Raw genomic sequence first — 19,748 nt, 5'->3', positions numbered from 1 at the left:
CTTGTTAGAAACGCAGCGTCTAAGGTCTCCAACCCTGCTCGTGTGTTTTCATAAGCCCCCAGTAGTGCCAGCTGAAGTTTGAGGACCAGGCGTGTATAGCTTAAACGTCCTTTTGTTTGTTGTCATACAATAACCCTCATTCTGTGAAAATGCGGTGTTTACTTCTGATTGGAAGAAATCTGTTTATGTTGCAGAAGGCAATCTCAAAGAACCCTCACCAAGGTTAACAACTAGGTTTTCCCACGAATGTGTAAACAATTCAAATTAGGTTGAGACTCTCATTCAGTGTGTGTGTGTGTGTTTAATAAAAATTATCTCCTAAAATACACTGTTATGTTCATCTTAAAGAAAAATTCCAGGAACATGAAGAATAAGCATTTTTAAAATTCAAAACAGAAAACAATTATAACCACTAATTTAGAATAGAGTGTGATTAATACCCTTTTTTAAATATTTCTGAAGAAAGGTGTATGTAAAATAATTTTAGAAGATCTCGTGTATTAAATTTGGGAAGACGAGTGATTTAGGATTATGAGGCTGTAAGATTCCAGAAAGTGAACTGTGTGAGTCAAAAGTTAAGAGAAGTATCTTTATTGTACCTGTTGTGTGTAGTAGATGCAGATGGTCTTGGCCTTTATTCAGCGACAGAGGCAGAACTGGCCCTCCATAGGGACATGTGCCTTGTGTCTATTTCCAGGAACGGAAATGCCTGTGCCTTGACCCATCCACAGCTTGGGCAAAGTCTTCAGTCACCAGCAGCTGGTAGTATGTGGGAAATGGTAATTTGGGGAGAAGGTTTTCTCAAGTTTGTGGTGTTGGTCCTAATATTATTAAAGGAATCAAGAATCAGAGTAAATGAACAACGGAGGGTCAGGCATTCCAGAACAAATAGAGGAGAGTTGGGTGAAGGGAAAAGGTAGCCCCTAAATCAAGGAAGTCGTAGTGGTATCAGTAACTTGCTGTGCAATGCATTTTGGGTGTCAAGGAGAACAAGTGTTTTAAGATGTTTATCGGGGACTGCCAGCTTTGTGGCGTAGCGGGCAAAGCCACTGCCTGTAATACAGGCATCCCATTTAGGCATCGGTTCAAGTCCCAGCTGTTCCATTTCCTGTCTGGGAAAGCACCAGAAGATGGCCAAAGTCTCTGGGACCCTGCACCCATGTGGGAGACCCAGAAGTTGTTCCTGGTCCATGGCTTCAGACTGGACCAGCTCCAGCAACTGCACCCTTTAGGGAGTGAACCAGCAGATGGAAGATTCTCTTTCTCTCTATATCGTTCTCTGTAAACTTTGCCTTTCAAATAAATAAATCATTTAAAAAATAGTTTATCTAACATTCCATCACCATAGAATGCTATAGAATGTAAATTCATCTTTAAAACATGCAGTGCCTGATACTTACAAGATTGTATCATTTATTCTTACAAGCGTGAACACAATTTTAGATGTAATACAGATAAAATGAAAAACCTAATTTTCAGAAAAGAAATCATCAGGTATAAAAACAGGACAAATAGGTAGGCTGAATCCTGCTGTGTCCATTAGCAGCCAGGCCAGGTACTGACACACATAAATTTACAAAATAGGCAGAAGTCTCTACAATGCTTATGAGTGAGGATCAGGCAGGAGACAGTAAAAGTCTTACCACAGGGCAGCCCTGTGGCACAGTGGGTTAAGCCTCTGCCTACCACTCTGGCATCCCATATGAGTGCAGGTTCAAATCCGGGTTGTTCCCCATCCTATCTAACTGCCTGCTAATTTTGCCTAGGAAGGCACCAGAAATGACCCAAGTGCTTGGGCCCCTATGAACCCACATGGGAGACCCTGATGGAATTCAAGGCTTCTGGCTTCTGCCCAGCCCAGCCCTGAATATTGTGGCCATTTAGGGAGTAAACCAGCAGGTGAAAACTAACACTCTCTTTCACTTCCTCCCTCACTGTAAGTCTGCATTTCAAATACATCAATCTTAAAAACAACTAAGGCACTACCACTACTAAACAGCATATAACTCTTCAGTGGGAAAGTATCATTAGCTGTGTTAAAGACAAAAGATATGAATGGGTTCTTTTTTTTTAAAGATTTATTTATTTATTCGAAAGTCAGATTTACACAGAGAGGAGAGAGAGAGAAAGAGAAACACACAGAGAGAGAGAGAGGTCTTCCATCCGATGGTTTACTCCCCAATTGGCCACAATGGCTGGAGTTGCACTGATCTGAAGCCAGGAGCCAGGAGCCAGGAGTTTCTTCCGGGTCTCCCATGAGGATGCAGGGGCCCAAGCACTTGGGCCATCTTCTACTGCTTTCCCAGGCCATAGCAGAGAGCTGCAGCGGAAGTGGAGCAGCTGGGACTCGAACCTGCGCCCATATGGGATGCTGGTGCTTCAGGCCAGTGCATTAACCTGCTGTGCCATAGCGCCAGCCCCGAATGGATTCTGAGTTTTAAAACAGAGCAAGAGCCACAGAAAATCAGAATCATTCACTGAGAGAAAGTGTGGCATGGGATTCTAGCTATCCATGCTACTTTTGACCTTGGTCATATTGCTTAAATCAGAGATTTAAAACTTAAAATTAGGTTGGGGGCAGGCACTGTGGTGCAGGGGGTTAAAGCCCCAGCCTGCAGCACCAGCATTCCATATGGGCACCAGTTCGAATCCTGGCTGCTCCTCTTCCTATCCAGCTCTCTGCTGTGTCCTGGGAACACAGTGGAAGATGGCCTAAGTGCTTGGGCCCCTGTACCCACATGGGAAACCCGGAAGAGGCTCCTGGCTCCTGGCTTCAGATCGGCTCAGGTCTGGCCATTGCAGTCATTTGGGGAGTGAACCAACGGAAAGGAAGACCTTTCTCTCCCTTTCTGTGTCTACCTCTCTTTCAAAGAAATAAAATAATTATTAAAAAATAAAAAAAATTAGTTTGGTTTGATTAGATGAGATAATGTATTAAAATATCCCCTTTCATGACAAATGGTAGAGTTCAATGAATTAAAGTAGTAGTCAATATTTCTCCGTTCCTAAGTTTGTTCTTCATATTTGTTTTCTAATAGTCCTCTGCCTTTTTAACAGAAGGGAGTGCGCAGACAAGAAAATGAAACCAACTTTGCAAATCAGAGACAATGTTGGACCAAGAGCTGTCTAATAACCCTACACAAGCTGATGTCTCTTACCCTGGACTGAAGATTCTGGCTCTCCTGTTCCCATCTCTCCCAGTCACAGAAAGCAAATCCAGTCGGTGGGTTTGGTCCTCAGTTTCTCTGGCAAGTTGCTCATCTATGCCGTCACTTCGCCCTCTGAAGTGTGGGCCCAGGCTCCTTTTTGCTCTCCTGAATGAAACTATTTCCTCACACCCTCACCACCTTTTCTTTTCTACCCTCCATTTTCTTTCCTTCTGTTCTCATGTTTCCAGGCCACAATGATTCATTTCATATCACAGAGCTCTTTTGGCTGCATTTACAAAATAAACAAAAAAGTAAAACCAAAACCATTGTTTAAAATAAAGGTTGCACTTTAAAACCAAGTTTTTATATAAATGTTAATGGATGATGTGTTTGTTTTGAGTGCTTTACAATTTTCCTGTTCTTCTAGATAATTCAAGAGGGCCTCTTAAGAGGACTCCTATAAATCTTGTTCTGAGAATCACCCCAATATTGCTCCCTTAATAATACTGACAGAAAATGCCATGCCTGTTGGGCAAGAAGTCAGTTTGCTTTGCCTTGCTGTGTTTTTGGTGTCATTGTCAATATATTGCTTCTCCTAAAGGAAACCAGTTAACCTTTCATCTGTTTTTTTGGTTGTTGTATAAAATATAATTGTTCAAGTACTTTTCAATCATTCAATGATAGGTGCTATGTCGGTGTAAAATTTTCATATTTGCTATCTTGTTTGCGTATAGGTTAAAAACCACGAGTCATCTTTTCCCTTTTTAGCTTTTTTCTGAAATTTTATGAATTTTTTCGGAATGAAGAAGGTCAATTACTACATGACATGTAAGGTATAGACCCACCATTTGAAGTAACTTGGTGCTGAGAATAGTTAATGAGGGACGGTGCCTTATGAATAACAGTCAGTACATGTCCTGCTTAGTTTATCAACGTAAATGCGCTAAGTGCAATGATCATAATTCTTCTGGGGCATTGGTGGGAGAAAATTTGTATATACCCAAAAGCTTTTTTGGAATAGTCCTCTTTCGAAAATATAATATTAAGGTGAGACAACTATGACATTCACCTCACAAAAGAGGCTCTTAAAGATCTTAGTGAAACAACAGATACCACATCTATAGATCAGAAAACTCAGCGTGGTGGTGGCGATGTCCATGCTCAAGTTAGTCTACATATTCAACACATTTCATTATAATTGCGGTAGAAATTGTCATATTGATTCTAAAATGTATAGAAAATGCCAAAGAAAGTTATAACAATCTTGAAAGTTGGAGGCCTGATATATTTCAAAACAATATAAAGCAAAAGAATGGCTTTATGACAATAGTGTAAATATGTACAAATTACTCTAAAAGAATGGAGAGTTCAGAAATATACCCACAGTTTTATTTTGATTATTTTATTTTATTTTATTTATTTGAAAGACAGAGTTACAGAAAGAGGGAGAGGGAGAGAGAGAGAGAGAGATCTTCCCTTTACTGGTTCACTCCCCAAATGGCCACTACAGCTGGAGCTGAACCAATCTGAAGCCAGGAGCCAGGAGCTTCTTCTGGGTCTCCCATGTGGCTGCAGGGGCCCAAAGACTTGGGCCATCTTCTACCGCTTTCCCAGGCCACATCAGAGAGCTGGATCAAAAATGTAGCAGGCAGGACTGAAACTGGTGCTCATATGGGATGCCAGTGCTGCCTGCAGGCCAGGGCTTTAACTGGTTGTACCACAGCGCTGGTCCCTGTTTTGATTACAGAAAGATGCTAAGGTAATCCTAGTGCAGCTTACTGAACTCTTGGATCTGTGGTTTACTATCTTTCATCACATTTTGGAGAATTACTAAGGCCACATTTCCTCAAATCTTCTTCTGTCCCATTCTATTTATTTTCTCTTGAACTCCAGTTATTCATATGTTAGACAGCTTGCATTTTTCCACAGATGTCAGATGCTTGGTTTTGTTTACTTGTTTTTTCACTCTTTTTCCTCCATATGTTTCATTCTGATAGTTTCTATTGACCTGTCTTCAAGTTCCCAGATTCCTGACTTCATCTTGTCTTCTGATGGTCCCATTGAAAGAATTTCTTGGATGTCATGGTAGTTTTTATTTCTTTGATTTCCAATTCATTCTTTCTCATAGTCTTTTTCTACTGAAATTCCTCATCTTTTACTAGTTATTCATTTTACTCAACAGATCATGTTTGTCTATCAATCATGGTTATTTTAAAGTCCTCTGATAGTTTGATCATCAATTCTGCTGATTTAACAATGGCTTGTTTTGCCTTGATTTTATTTCTCCTAGTGTTTGATTGTGTTGAATAGAAAAGTAGAGACTCAGCTAAGTAGAACTTTCTTCTCAAAATTGCCCCAACAGCTTTCACTACTTAGCTCTGATTATAGGGCAGGGACTGGCAAATTTTTTCTATAAAGGACTGTGTAAATACATAGCTTAAGCTACATGGTCCATAGGGTCTCCATTGCAACTCTGCTATTGTAGCCCTAAATGGGCTAATGGGGAGTGGACTGGATAGATGGATAGATATGCCATAATGCAGATATAGTAAAATACTAAATGTAGAATATGGATGGTATGTATATAGGTGTTCACTAAATTTTTAATTTCCTCTGTATATATATATTTGAAACTTTTCTTATTGAAAAATTGGGGGGTATGCTAGAACAGAAAATATAGGGGGCCATGCTACAGCGCAAATTGGTTAATTAGAGTTGCTCTAGATACTGAAACCTAATAGTTAATTTGAAGTTTGGACAATCACCTATCATCTCAAAGCTCCACTACTGTGTCCTATCAGATGGGTCAGCAATAATGCCTCCTGCTGGCTCCTGCTCCCCTGGGTAATCTACAGGCACATTCCGGCTTAACTAAATTATTCCTCATAACAACACACACAGAACAGTTTCTAGTAATCATCTCACTTTACAGATCAGAACTGAAGCTCTGAAAGAAAGAAAGAAAAAGAAACAGCTTTCAGAGAGTATACCATTTACAAATGTTACATCTGGAGTTTGATCTGGGATTTCTTTGATTTCCAGCCTTGAGTTTACCCATCATGCTATAGGGCCTCATGATTCAAATTAACTATTTTGTTGAAACCCATATTGAATGGTGACATGAACATTTAAAGGCGACTTTTAAGAGTTTAGTTCAAAATTTCTGTCTTTAATTAATATTAAAGACATTAAATATTTAATAATATTAAATAATTAAATATTTGCTACAGTTATGCTATGAAGACTCAAAGCAACTGATGAGTCAGAATTTCAAATTAATGTTTGTTTATAGCATATTAGTTTCCTGTAACTGCTGTAACAAATACCACCAAGCTAGTAACTCCACTGAAATTCTTTCCTCATGGCCATTATGACTACAAAGAAGAGGTTGCAAATTTCTTCTGAGCACACCGTCAGGGCATGGTAACAGGGAGATGAGGTCAGTTGTAATCGTGTCTCTGCCATTTCCACTATGGACTGTACAGAGGTGGATCTCAAGTTTACAGCCTGAATCAGAGAAGTAGCTCAGTTAACTTCTTGCAAAATGGTGCACGGATGGTAAGCTTTCGGAGTTTTTGCCTGTCTGCAGATACATTGCTCTCTTTTATGATAGCAGACCTCTTCCAATGTCAGTCTCTGGGAAGTGATAACTAAGTCTTCAGCCGTCCTTCTTCCCTCTGCAAATGTCAGCAGGCACTCATGTTAAGAGAAACTTCTAAATACAGTTATGTTACCCACTACTCTACAGGCCACCTATAGAAATTAGCATTCAGAACATCCCCTTAGGAATTTGAGCCTTTTTCTCCATTGCATTCCAGATTCAGTTTTTGTGCTTCATATGGCTTTTCTGGTTAATTTTCCAAACTTAGGGTTCTCCTTCTTTGCCCCATGATAAATCAGTATCTATAGCTTTCTCTTCCTGGTAGGAATTCTATCCAGGGCTCTGTAAGAGGCAAGTAATTTAGGAAAATGGGCAGGGGGCTGGGTAATTATCTGCATATTTACCCCAAACTAGACATTATCTCAAACATTTTCTCTAGCTTTGAGGCAGAGTGTTCTGCTGGAATGTAAATGGCTGAATTTCGGGGGGGATGAGTGGTAAGGGTGAATTGGTGAGGTCTTGACTGGTGCACTTGCCCCACAAATAAGACAGTCAGTTGATTCCTCTTTGGTCGCTTCTTACCCCATTTCAGTTTCCATTGGAGCACAAAGGTGCTCCTTAGGGCGGCCTAATGCTCTTTGCTTCTTAAAGCCACTTTCAGTGTGGTCAGGCTGCAAACTTCTTTTACTCACCTTGTGCAAGGTACTGCTGTCTGCTTCCTGCTTTCTACAATTTCGTTGAAATCTCACATGCGTTGGTGACTCCCTGTTTAATCCCTGTTATATGTTCCTTTTTGTAACGGCACATTTTTATTTCACTGGGGTCTGAGAAGAATGGGGACATAAATCTTGTATTTTAGTTTAAACCAGAGACCTGAATTTCGTCCGAAAATAAGTTTAATAAGCCACATAATGATCTAATTAAATGTGAGTTCACAGTTACATGCTTTCTTAGTTGCAAATGATGGACATCTATTATCTTACCATTTATGTTATTGAATTTTCCAAATGCTGATAAATCTAAGATGGAGGGAAAGAAGGAGGAAAGGAGAAAGAGAGAGAGGAAATGAGACAGAAAAAAAGGGAGAAGGAATGAAAAGAAAGGAAAACTTTTAACTATTCGTGGTATTTCAGGAAGAACGCAAACTGAGCTTACCTTAACTAGGGAAACTACATTTACAACCTCACCAATGCGAACATGGGCCAAATTTTTGTGATGCTTTTCTTTGAAAACAAAAATCTCCTCCAGAATAAGAGATACTCAACTTTGCTCAATTCAGATCTTTATCTCTTTTCTCATTTCCAAGAAGCAATAGCACATTCTATGAGTCAGAAATCTATCATCTATCAGGTAACACTTTTCAACCAGCAAATACATCCATTCCTCTTAGGCAAAGCGTCTGAAGTTTATTTAAAGAAAAGCATATTCTGTTTTGAGCACTCTAATTAACTTCTGTGTTAAACAACAGGGACCAAAGCAAGTCCCACATAGTTCAAATTCCAGTTGCTGGGACGAGCAGGGGACAGGTAAACAAATGACGTCTCAGAAAAGGACAAATGCCAGGAGGGAATGGGGATGGGGAAGGAAGGGCAGGGCTCAGGGAACACTGTCTTAGGTGCTTCCAGAACAGAAGACTGAGCTGGTGGATGAAAGCGAGGCATGGTGTTATTCGGCAGGAAGTGTTTCCAGGATGCCGTCATCACATGATAAGCAGTCCTCATTTACCCTTAATTTTAAAAGATAGTTAAGGATTTCCTGTCTGTTTAGGGATTCCTTCATGTACACATTGTGCATTAGATGACATTTGTCGCAGGCCACCTCAAATACAAACGTTGAGTAGGAGGCAAGGAAATGCGCTTAGCTTCTTGGTAGAGACAAGTGATTTAAAGCATGGAAGGGTGTGTAGAAGACCCTTCTGCTTTAGTAGGTGGGACAGTATTTGATTCTGTCGTTGGAGACCTGGTCAGTCACTAGACCATTGCAACTGTCCCTTCGGCTCTCCCATGTCCTATGATTCCAAGCCAGTAAAATATCTCTGTTTTGCCATTTTGTGGATCAGATAAAAGTCCTTAAACGGGGGAGCTTTTTTAGGAGAGTCAGGATTCTGCAGGGGCTGGATCCTCCATCCAGCAATATCCTCCGACACTTGCTTCTTGTGCTGCCAAACTCTGGCCAGTGGACCAAACAAAGCCGGCCTCCACACGCATTTTGTTAGAGCACACATCGGGGTCTCTTCTGTTTCATTACGTGGTCCTGCCTCTTGTCATTGTCACTGGACTTGGACAAGGGAACTTGCAGCTCAATTCCCACATCTCAGAAAACTCAGGGCACCCTGGCAGTCCACACTGCCACTTCCAATGTAGAGGTGACATTTGCGCTCCAAGTTCTAACCAGATGGGGGAATGGTTTGAACGGTGTGTCTCCTTCACGCTTCCAGGATTCCTTGACATGTTTGCAGGGATCTGGAGGAAATGCTGAGTGAGTGAGATGAGAGATCCAGGCATCATGCAGACACATTTCCTAACTCCTCTGCATTTCTGTTCAAGACGTGCTTACCTGGCAGGACTGGCAGAGGGTTAAGTGAGATAATGTATGCCTTTTCCATAATACAAACTCGGCCAAACAGAAACACTTTTTTTAAATAGCAAATGACAATTGCAAGCCTTCTCCACCTGAAGAGTCCATGGAGATGCAGGGAAGATGAGCACTCTTTTTTTTTTCTTTTCCTGCATTTCCATTTCCACTTCATTTTAGAGACACCAACGTCCTCACTCAATGAACTTGAAACAGCCTCAACTCATAGGAATGCACCAAAGCGTCCCTCTCCCTGTGCTGGGTGGCTGAGGCTGTAGCAGGAGAGTTCTGGCTGTAGTGCCACTCAGCTCCTCCTTTGACCCAGCACTTGTCCCTGCCACCTCCTTTCAACCACAGATCATTGATTCCTTTGTTTGCGTGCATTTCCCCACCCCCACTCGCTGGAAAGATCTCAGTGGGAAGTGGAGACAGACACTCACACGGACGTACACAGACACGCGAACATCAACATGCAAACACACAGGCAGATGTAGAGCGAAACACGGAGGCACAGAGACACATCCACATATGCGCAGCTACACCGACTCAAAAAGCCATGCGCATGGCTACTATGGCCAACTAGTTCAAGAGTTTGTAGTCCACTTAAGGCAAGTTAGAGATTGAATGGGTCTCTTTGACTTCTCAAATCTTGCATTGTATTGCTGGGATGATCAGATTCATAAAAGATGTCAGGCCTTAAGAGTATTTCCATGATTAATTTTAGGGACTAAAATAGCAAATATGTGGCTAGAATTACCTGTGCTTAGACATCATGTAATTGAAAGCAAATCCGCTTGTTGATGTGCTATTTATAACATTATTTTAAAAGGTTATCTTGTTCGAATAGAACATCGCATTTACGAGTTAAATTCTGAAACTGCCCAACCAAAAAAAAAAAAAAATGATACTTTCAAATAACAGGTTGTCACGGCAGCGTGAAAATGTTAAGGTGTGACCGTCCCTCTCTGAAATGAGCACGCCACCACAATGACTTCAACTTCTGTGGTGAGAAATCACAAGTCACTCTTAGGAGTCAAGAAGCCCTCACCAGATGGCAGAGCAGAGGATGTTTTCTTAAAGCTTGAAGGTAAACTATTACATGACAGAGCACAAGAAAATGCGTTATTCTGAAAAAGCAAATCGATGAGCTCTGTCACTTTCAAAAACTAAAATTACAAAGGCCTCTTCATGTCTCAAGGAAAATAATGGAGCGGAAACATCAGCCGCTGTGGTTTTCCTGAATAGATTTCAGCTTACATGCATCACCGGCCATTTTTTTGGAAAGTTAAAATTTCACACATTTACAGACATCAGTTGCTTCTGATCTGCCATAAAGGCTTGAAACCACATGTGTTTTTCAAACTGCCAACCCAAGATAATGTCTAGAGTGTCTTTTTAAAAAAAAAAAAAAATTTAATGCCTAAATTAGATCTATGCTGAGTGTGGAAACAGCAGATAACTGGCAATACAGAGTTAGCAGAGGGGCAAAAAAAAAAAAAAAAAAAAGGAACTTTCTTTAAGCATCTCCCCTCCCCCCGCAGACAATGCAAAATGACTGCATTGTGCTTTTATCGACAGAGTTGCACACAGCCAATGCTCAAATCATTTCAGAGATAATGAGACATTCTGTTGCTCGGTTCACTATTTAAAAATATAAAACCAACAATTACAGATGGAAACTATTCATTCTGAGATTTAAGGAAGAACATGCAAGGGAGGGAAAAAAAAAAAAAAAGAGCCCATGTCTTTTTATTTAACATCTGAGTATAATGTAAATCATTTTGCCACTGCTGCCCTGATTCTCCAGAAAGGGAGCTGGAGTGTTTACAGAAAAAAGTGTCCCAGCAGGGACTGTGTGCTGTGGATCTGGGTCTGGTCCTGACCCAGTCCCAGCCTCCAGGAGGCCCCTAGTGCCTCTGTGCCCCAAGAGGCCAGAGCCATTGCTTCCTGTGGTTGCCTGGTCTTCTACGCTTTTGCAACAGCATGCAACAGTGAGAGATCCCCTTAGAAAATAAATGGCATGTCAGGAGGAGACTTATGTCACTAAGAAAGTCGATGATTGGCAAGAAATGTCTCACACATCTAACTACAATGAAGCCCTTCCGTTAGAGTCTGAGTGGGTGGATTAACGAACACTGAATTATTAAATGTAAAGAATCATTCCTGTTTATTTGAAACACATTTCAGTAGTGGATACATTGTTTTCTAATAGCTTATTAACTGTAAACACATCCTCAGCTTCTGATAGGCCAGTTGCTTTAGTTGTACACCTGGAATTTGTTTCAGTGATCTAAGCGTTTGTCATGAAATATATATATATATATATATAAATATATATATATATATTTAAGATATCAATTTGCACCATGTGAGTTTAAAAGTTTAGTGGCCAAAGAAAAACTTCAGCCCAGCCGTGGTTATATTGTATAGAAACTCTGAAGTCAGTCAAATCTTTAAAAACCCAGTACATTTCAATGTCTTTAAAAATTTTCCTAACCCAATGCAAGCTTTCAGTTGATAGCAACGATAACAATATTGACTCCTATAAAAGGCTTTCCGATCTAGAATCTATGCCCTTAGGAAATACTGAACATATATTTCCTTTCACTAACAACCTATTTACTGGATTCTAATACTTGTGAAAACCTAGGTTGCAATATTTTAATGATGTATTAATTGAGGAATATTCCTCGATTTCCTGGAAAACATTAATTAAACTTTCAAAGCATTAATCTCCATTTAACATTCGTTTCCAAAGAAAATATATTATTTAGAAAACAAACATTGTTGCCTTGCAATAGGCTATTATTTTTTTTTCAAATGAGCCAGCACAACGGAATAAAATATATGATCTGTAGTTGCTGAGGCTTAGTCATTTCCTGTTTCAATAACAAGAATGTCATCAGCTAGACTCTAACCAGCACAGTTTGTCACTGTGTATGTGGCTTTATTTGTACATGTTGCCAGAAGGTTCTTAGGGAAAATACACTCATCATTTTAATACCAAAAAAGAAACTGTCAGTGAGCAGTTTTGGCTATGCCTCATTAATTATTTGTGCCATAACCAAGGCTTCGCAGTGGGAAGGAGAACGTTTGCCTGACTGCATTTGCCCAGGGAATTCATAAGGCACTCGTGTCACCAGAGCTCTCACACCAGTGCACACTGATAGTCCGAAGACTGAATAGTGCACCCCAGTGCTATGATAGAGCGCCGGAGCTGAGGCTCAAAAAGCCTGAATTGTTGCCTGGCTCTGCTAAGTGATCATTTGATCTTGGTCTTCTCTTTCCACACTTGGGAAATTATGGTATTGAATGACATGATCCCTGTGCTTTCTTCCTGGGGAACATTCTAGGCTTCTTTTCCTAGAATCATGAAATTGGGTTGGCATTCTTTGCGTGGTCAGTGCCTGAGATTCCCTGAATTTAGAACTTGGTTCCCCTCCACCCAGCCCCTCCCCCGCAATCCGCTGGGCTGATTTTAAATGATTCATCCGTATGAGTCATTGCCACACTGTCTTCCGGACAAGATGCCTATCAGCTGCCTCTGTGCTACCACTGTTTCAAATCACTACAGCTTAGCAGTTGAAGATTCCAGACTGTGCACCTGGTCACATAGGTAGAAGACATTACGCAGGGCTCCCAGAACTCAGCTGGAGCGTTAGGGATGAATTCAGGACTCTAGTCTGACTCCTTCTGAAACACACAGGACTACCTCTGCAGTCAGCGTGGTTTGGGGCAGATTCTCAGTAAGTGGAGTGGCATTTCAGGGATCTTCCAAGTCTTACCTAAAGGAAGTCACCCGAGTGACTCACCAGGTGCGACAGACATTCCCTTAGAGTAAGAATGAAACAATATCCTATCAGGGGGAAGAGGGATTTCCTGCTACGAAAGGGGACCTTAGATAAAAATTGACTCGTGGGTTCTTGCTTCCTTTTTTTCTTTTTTATAATTTTTAAAGATTTATTTATTTATTTGAAAGGCAGAGCTAGAGAGAGAGAGAGAGGCCCTCCATCCAGAGGTTCACTCTCCAAATAGCCACAATGGCTGGAGCTGTGCCGGGAGCCTGGAGCATCCTCTGGGTCCCACACGTAGGGGCAGGGCCCCAAGGACTCAGGCCATCCTCTGCTACTTTCCCAGCTTCAGTGTTAAAGTTTTGTTGTCTAACAAGGGTCTGTAAGAGAGTTATGGATTGCTATTTGGAGTTTTCACCTCACCCCAGTTAGAATGGCTCTCATATAGAAATCACCAAGCAATAAATGCTGGTGAGGATGTGGGGGAAAAGGGACCCTAATCCACTGTTGGTGGGAATGTAAACTAGTACAGCCACCGTGAAAGAAAGCCTGGAGATACCTCAGAAATCTGAATATACACCTAACATATGATACAGTCTTCTCACTCCTGGGAATTTACCCAAACCAAAGAAATCAGCATCTGAAGGAGTTACTGTACCCCCGTGTTGACTGCAGCACAATTCATAACAGCTAAGATATGCAATAAACTCAGGTCCATCAACTGAAGACTGGATAAAGAAATTATGGTATATGTACTCTATGGAGTACTACTCAGATGTAAAAAAAAAATGAAATCCTGTCTTTTGTAACTAGATGGATACAACTGGAAACCATTATACTCAGTGAAATAAACTAGTCCCAAAAAGACAGATATAATTTGTTTTCCCTGATCTGGGGTAACTAATAGAATGCCTAAAATGTAATGTATTGGAATGAAATGAACATTTTGAGATTTGATGATTGTTTATGGCCCTTGTCTCTTCTGTTGAGGAATAGTATTTTTTTCCTTCATACTATTTTTGAACTCTTTACTCAGTATAGGGTTAAACTTATGATCATTAAGTAAACTGAAAACAGATCTTTGTACGAATTAAGGGTAGAAATAGGAGAGGGAGGAGGAAGAAGGGTTGGAGCGTGGGCAGGAAAGAGGGTAGGGTGGGAAGTATCACTATGTTCCTAAATCTGTATATATGAAATACATGAAGCTTGTATAATGTAAATAAAATTTTTAAAAAATTATGGAAAATGCACATTATAAAAACTATTCATAGATTTTGTTATTTTGCACCCTAATAAAATTATCTTCTAGTTCTAATTTTCCAAGAACTATTTGAAGCTGTCTTACATAAGGGAGGCATATGAATTCTAATATATTTTTTCAAAATTCTCATAGAGAATTACATTATGACCATGTTTTCTCTCACGTGTACGTTGAAAATTCCTCTACAGTTTGACTATGAAGGCATCCTTTAGTTGTAATAATTAACATCTTATTTGCATTCAGTACGATTCTAAATTCTTGGTAGGTGCCTCATCTGGTGATAGGCATTGTGTAAATATTTGCAGTCAGTTATGAAGAATGAATAACATGGGCATGGCTGTTTTCCTGTCCTTTTAGGCCAGAGTTGCTTTCTGTATAAGGATCTGTGACTAGGCTGAATCAGTAAAAATGTAATCGTTAACTTGTGCAGCATGATCCTGTGTACCTGTGACTGGCTCCAACACTCCTTCGTTGTCACTGTGATTCCCCTTTGGACCCAGTTACATAAACACTGTTTAAGATTATGCTGCTTAGCAACTGCTGAAAACATTGGGAATGCCCTGTTTTCTGCAAAAGCCTGCTACTCCAGGGGGAGGGCACTGCAGGTGTTGGAGAAAGCCCTGTTCTTTTTTTTTTTTTTTTTTTTTTTTAATTTTTTGACAGGCAGAGTGGACAGTGAGAGAGAGAGACAGAGAGAGAGGTCTTCCTTTTGCCGTTGGTTCACCCTCCAATGGCCGCCGTGGCCGGCGCGCTGTGGTCAGCGCACCGCGCTGATCCGATGGCAGGAGCCAGGTGCTTCTCCTGGTCTCCCATGGGGTGCAGGGCCCAAGCACTTGGGCCATCCTCCACTGTACTCCCTGGCCACAGCAGAGAGCTGGCCTGGAAGAGGGGCAACCGGGACAGAATCCGGCACCCCGACCGGGACTAGAACCCGGTGTGCCGGCGCCGCAAGCGGAGGATTAGCCTAGTGAGCTGCAGCGCTGGCCGAAAGCCCTGTTCTTAGGAGATGAGCCCTCAGTCTGGTCAGTCTCAATCAGGCTCCATCTGATGCTGAAATGAAATTGGGCTACTGTCATGCTTTCAATAAGTTCATCAAACACTCAGTTCATTCCTAGCAGTTAGAAGCAATATCTTGGTCCCACGAAAAATATGAGATATACAAAGTCTACTCCTGCATTGCTTTGGTTTATTGAGAGTTTGTGGGTGGGTATCTACTGGGAATGGTCATTCCCTATTTCAGCTCAAATCAGACCAACAATTCAGTCACGTAATAGTCTCCCAACAAGTCCTGCCCCTGCCATGCCTGCTCCCTGCCAGCTTGTTCTGTGTTTCTGAGAAGAGTTCTCCCACCATAGATTCATAGATGTCTACATGATACTATCCTTTCCATTTTCAGATTTCAAAGTTCCCCCAGGCTAAATCTCTTCGCTTGAAATGCAAGTTGTAAAGTGTCAATTCTCAAGTGCCTCTATAATCTCGCTTAACTCTGATTCTCTGCAATATTCTACAACTAGAGCCATACCAGTCTATTTCCTAGCCTGGAACATGGTAAAAAAAAAGTACAAATGCACTTCTTTCCTTTTCCTTTTAGTTTCTCTCTCTCTCTATATATATATATATACACACATATATATAGAATATATATGAATATATAATATATATACACATATATATAATATATACATATATATAATATTTTGTTAAAAATTTTGACAGTCATATAGATGCGTTCATATTTACAAGACACCATACAATGTCTCAATACATTTATACATTGTGTAAGATCCAATAAAGATCTGAAACAGTTAACATTTCTTTATGGTGACATCAATCAAAATCCTATCTTTTAAGTTTTGTTTTTTCCTTTTCCTGAAAAACACATACTACATTATTTTTAGTCACCCTCCTGTGCAAAAAATCCCAGAACATACGCGTGCCTACCTATAACTTACTACCCATTAATCGCTTGGCCTTGCTTCCTCCTCTCCTCTGCCCTCTGCTGATCTAAGATCTTGGCTTCTTACAGAGCTCCAACCCTGCCTCTGAAGCGCTCATTTTCACCTCTCTGGTATAAGAGATCTCCTTGTGCTCTGCAAGCCGGCAGCACCCTGCATCTGGAGTATTGCTTGGGAATTATGATGTGACCAAGATGACTGCGTGACTGTTCCGTGAAAGATAGATGAGGGAACTGCGTCCCCAACATCCAGAACATTCCACCGGCTCGCAATAGAGCAGAAAGAGCTTTTGAAGCTGTTCCCCTGTTCAAGTCTTGCTCCCTGAGCCCCTGTTTCTTCACGTGTGGCATGGAAACACTAAAAATCTCCTTCATAGAGTTGCTGGACTCCGAATAGTTAAAGGAGGTGATGGACGTTAAAAGGCTGGCAGGATGCTCCCAATAGCAGATAAGCAGGAAATGCATTTTCCAAACTCAGAAAGCTCACAGGAGGAGCTGGCTTGTGAGCTGTCTTTGGAAAAACAGTCTGCCCCAGGTACTATTATTAGTAGTAGAGGTTTAGGGTTCTGAATTTGGGTGCTTGATAGGGGCCTCCAGTACCCTGTGTCACTTAACAGTGGCAAACCAAAATAAAAGATCCTGGCAAATGGTTAGCAGCCATTCCTGCTGCTGTGGTCATAAACCCTGTTGCTATTTTCGGGCCAGTATTGTTCAATCTGGATTTAGTTTTCCTTTGCTGTCTATTTTGGCTTTGACTTGCTCTGAAAGGGCAGGCTCCACACGGTGTGTCACGCCAGTGGCTTGTCCATGGTCTTTGTCCAAGTTTACGCAGTTGGGGCTATCATCAATGGGAAAAATAAAAGATAGGAGAGTTTGAAAAATGTATCTTTCAAAAATATACTTTAAAACAAATAGATATTTTAGAAATTGATTGTGAAGCTCCTTCTCCACTGTTTCTCTGTAGTAATCCAAATATGTGTGTGTGTCTGTGTGTGTCATGTCTGTCTTTGTCTTTGTGTGTCTGTGTGTAATTCTTCAGCTATTCCTCTGTTTTCTGAGTAGGATCTCCCTTGGAGTGCCAGGAGTTGAGTTTCTCTTTATACTCACTAAGGAAGTCAGTACAGTGTACCCACCATGTAAACTTGGGGCATTAACATTTTGTGTTTATTATTATTTTAACCAATTATTGTTCTCTATTTCAGAAAGTCTCTGCTGTACAGGAGCAAACATCTACTATCCTGCTACAGAACAGAGAAAACACCATCATTTTCTTTACACTTCTCCCTTATCAGACGGTCAGTAGGATGTGCGTGACAAAGCAGCACGTTGCCTGTTCCCCACAGAGGGTCTCAGAGGGTGACCAGGGTCTGTGATGTCTGTACCCTCAATGAGGTCAGCGTGTGTTTCTATAATGAATGGGGAGCTTGCTTGCACAATGGGAATACACATTACATGACACGTACTAACTACAAGGCTCACTTCCTGCTCACAAGGGTTAGAGTATTTTTTTTAATCGTTCTGAAGGGCAAGAACAGCGTTGTTCTCACTGTCAGGCCACAGGTCAGCCGAATGAGAGCGACGGCAGGCTCGCAGGCTGAGTTACTCTGTGTGGCATCGGCGAGAGTCCTGAGACAATTGAAGAATTCGTCTTGAGGCTCTTGCATGTCAAAACTGAAGAGCTCTGAGTCACTATCAAAATCCGGCAGCTGCCCATGCCACAGTTGATCGGACTTACAGGAAATCTACACGCAGGTGAAACAAGCCTTGGCTCCTGACTCCTAACTTTCAGTTCAGAGAACGGTGAGTTCCCAGTACAAGGGAGTGGAGCTGATGTCATTGAAAAGATATTGCCTTGCTTTGAAATCAGCAAGCAGGTTCAAAGTTCTCTAGTACACACACAATGAAAAATGTGTCTCTGAATAGCCATGGGCAATTTTTTTGATAAACAAATATTCTAAAAAAACAACCTCCCCCCCCCAACTGTGGGCAAGGGTAAAAAAAAATGTATATGATTTTTCCTTAAGGAATGCTACATAGTTCTTACATGTGTATTATGATCCTATTTTCAGTTACAACTTTCCCAGAAGATATTGTTGGGAGTGAAAATCCAAAATTAGCTCTAGGCCAAGAGTGAATAATTTTAACAGCCACTCTAGATGGTTTATATTTCTGGAGCCATATATGGGTAAAAGTAATGATTGCAACAGGAGGGGGAAAAAAGGAAACTTTGTACACAACAGAACAAATATTTTAATTTTCACATATGAAGGGCTTCAAATTCTTAAGGCATGCGGAATGAACTGTGGGTAGTTTTAAAATTTGCTTTCAATAAAAATGCATTTGAAATGCTTTACTAATTTTCAGGGGTAAATCAGGAAGCATTGCTTCCAGTAATTAATATTTAACACTTGGCTAGCATTTCACTTCTGTATGTGTTCCCCACCCCACCCCCTTTTTATAACTAGAACGTAGTGAAAATTTAATTGAATTTTGATGATAATCTTAATGGCATCATTCTCTACAACTTTACTCCTGAAAGACACATCACATTTGCAAATCAGCTTTGCATGCTGTCTGGATAGTTACATAACTTTCAGTGCTTAAAGAGTAACATTATATGTTTATGGGGCCTGTGCTGTGGCATAGTGGGTAGAGCTGCCACCTGTAGTGCCAGCATCTCATATGGGCTCCTGTTCTAGTCCCGGCTGCTCCTCTTCCAATCCAGCTCTCTGCTATCATCTGGGAAAGCAATGGAAGATGGCGCAAGTGCTTGGGCCCCTGCACCTGCATGGGAGACCCGGAAGAAGCTCCTGCACCTGGCTTTGGATTGGTGCAACTCTGGCTTTTGCAGCCATCTGGGGAGTGAACCAGAGGATGGAACACCTCTGGACTGCCTCTCCTTCTCTCTGTGTAACTCTGACTTTTAACTAAATAAACCTTTAAAAAATTATATTCTTACTAATGTAAAATGCTTTTATTTTTTCAGAGTAAACAGATATATCAGAAATGCATAGGGAAATTGCCTCAATTTGGTAGGAACTCATCAAGGCTAGTTATCAAAGGCCTCTCAAGAGTATTGCCAGCATAACACACATGGCCATCCTCATAGGACTGGGAGTAGGCATTGGAACAAAAAGACAAATTATGGCATTTCCTGGCATGCTGTCGGTTGACTTAATCATTGAAACTGTCAGTTGACACCCTTGACAGCCAGTTCAGAAGCTGGTGAGAGTTAAGAAAGGACTACAAATTTGGTGTTTGACAGGCGCTAATGGGTGTCTCCAACGCTTCAGGAGCACCTTGAATGTCACCAAGTTCAAAAGAACATTCCACTGTGGAAGAACAGCCGAAAGAAGCAAACTTCAAGTGAACACCCTCTATTAGAAACTGAACCCCACGGTAAGAAAATGCCAGTGAC

The 19,748-nt window shown here is 41.1% G+C and overlaps 1 long non-coding RNA gene across 1 annotated transcript; it reads left to right on the top strand.

The window, feature by feature from the left end:
* Positions 1–17,866: 17,866 nt before the first annotated feature.
* On the top strand, positions 17,867–19,299 carry LOC138844885 (uncharacterized). The gene is made up of 2 exons (XR_011381300.1): positions 17,867–18,130; positions 19,056–19,299. It is a non-coding gene; the product is annotated as an uncharacterized lncRNA (long non-coding RNA).
* The last annotated feature ends 449 nt before the right edge of the window (positions 19,300–19,748 follow it).

The sequence above is a fragment of the Oryctolagus cuniculus genome, chromosome 13 (assembly GCF_964237555.1).
Source record: "Oryctolagus cuniculus chromosome 13, mOryCun1.1, whole genome shotgun sequence".
Classification (NCBI taxonomy): Eukaryota; Metazoa; Chordata; class Mammalia; order Lagomorpha; family Leporidae; genus Oryctolagus; species Oryctolagus cuniculus.
This window is presented reverse-complemented; position numbering and strand designations above follow the sequence as displayed.